Here is a 2268-nt window from a genome sequence, read left to right on the forward strand (position 1 = left end):
GCAGATATGGAGTCTTCCCTCAGGCAAGACACTCAGCGTCTGCCTCCAGGCAGCAGACAGCAGGGTGGGACAGAGACAGTGGCACTGGAATTCAGTGAAGCAGGCCCCATGGATCTTGAACTCAAGATATGCATGGTGACAGGATCCACAAGGCTCAAGCTCCAGCAGTGTACCCCCCAGCAATGTGGTGAAGCAAGTCCCTAAGGAGCCTCAAGCTCTAGAGCCAAGATCCAAGGATTGGCTTGGCCCACAGGTAGTGTATCACAAAGGATGAAGCAGATATACTCGCTATAACAGACATTCCACAAGTGGATAACTTTAATGAACAAAAATTTAATGTATCACAATTGAGGAGAGAGAAGTCTAAATTAAGGACACTGGATCTAGGCGAAGGTTTTCCGGCTCCATTAGCTCTTGGTTCCTTGGCAATCTTCAAGTGACATATTCTCTCCTCATAAGACCCCTTACCCACACTCTGCTTCCTTACTTCTGAACCTAGTTTTCCTTGTTCATACCTCGAAAGTGATTGTCTTAATATCTATTCTTTACTGTTCAAATTAACATCACAAAAATATATTCTGAAATCACTTCCATAGGTCTAAAGGTTGTGACATAAAGCACATATTTGGGGGATTTGGATTGTGCCTTCCCCCTAAAATATGCATTGAATACCCTAACCACTGAAAACTTTTATGATTAACACAATCCTTCTGTGTCTCTGTACGTATTTTTGTAATATACCTAATGTGAGTGGTATAAAATGATAAATATTACTAAAAAGAAAAAAAATGACAGAAAACGTGGCCATTTCGTCAATTCTGATTCATCATATTATAGAGCAGAACTGCTCCCTCGGAGTGTCTTGGGTGTGAACTTTATAGAAGCAGACTAGAAGCCTTTCTTCTAAATTTCCATGGTGTGAGTTTCAATAGCCAACCTTAGTTGAATGCATACTGCAATGGAAACCATTTGTGTTGTCCAGGGATTTACCAAGCAATACAGTCTTTAAAAACATTGTATAGAAATTAAAGAAATATTTTACTGACCATCAAACTATTTTACTAATCTAATAATTAGTATAACAGTTTTTAAATGTATCACATACATTCATATGTGCTACCTTTTGACTAAGTGCTAAATTGGAAAAATAAGCCAAGCTCATTTACAGAAGTAAAACATAAATAACTAAAACGTGTGTGGACAAAGTTCAATTTTATCAGCTACTCTTCATTTGGCATATAATCTCCTGTTACACACACATACACACAGAAATAAAAATCTGGATGATTTCATTGTTGTTACTGTTAGGAAAAATCCATAGTTTGTTATAATCCGCAAAATCAAATCCTTTGCATTTTAATCTTTAAGCTATCATAGTAACATAAATTGACTTCAAACTTTCCAATGTTCATTTCTCATTTATATTTCAATCCAGCTGTGTACTAAGAGAGTAGATTGTCTATGCAGTATGTCAGGCACTGAAGTTCTTTCATCTGTAAGCTCAACTGTATTATTTGTATGCAAGGTCTTTTCATGGATTTTTGGACCCAGGTAGGAATTAAGAGAAAGAGCACGGGATCACATTAGCTTTTATGAATTTGGTCTACATTTGTTTGGTCAAAATTCAGTTCTATAGCACCAGCAACCTGCAGAAGGGTTAAGGCTGTTAAATGTAGTGTAACCGTTTGTCAGGAAAAAAGAAAATACAAATAATGTGGAGAAAATGGTTAGTCTTTACTTCAAATATAGGCAGGTTAGAGTGTTTAGTACTTCTGGGATTGATCTGGGGCCATAAGGGGTTATACTTTGGGTTGCCAACTTTAGTATTTCAATCCCACCGTTCATTGTGTGGGGGAACATGAGGCTTTCTACTCTCTTACTGGTTATATTCTCAGGAACCAAAACTGGTGGTTCCACTTTGTCCAGCAGTGTTGCCACGAGTCAGAATCGACTTGATGGCAGGGATTTTGGAGTGTTGGTGGACAATTGCTGATTGAATCCTAACTTAAGATAAACCCTCTGTTAAGACCTATAGGTATATGCTTGTGTTGATAGACATAAACGTTAATAGCTATCTTTTAGAATTGGGGGTTTCATTGGTCTGCTGTTTACTATTGCATAGAAAATTACATCAAGATATCATGGCTTTAAATAAAAAACATATTATCTCAGAGTTTCAGTAGATCAAGAAAAACGGTCGATATAATTTAGGGTTCTCACAAGGCTGTCTTATCCAGGGAAGAAACCATCTCAGTGTCAGATTGGAAA

Source organism: Echinops telfairi, unplaced genomic scaffold, assembly GCF_000313985.2.
Source record: "Echinops telfairi isolate 266 unplaced genomic scaffold, ASM31398v2 ScPeMD7_3533;HRSCAF=4204_0, whole genome shotgun sequence".
Lineage (NCBI taxonomy): Eukaryota > Metazoa > Chordata > Mammalia > Afrosoricida > Tenrecidae > Echinops > Echinops telfairi.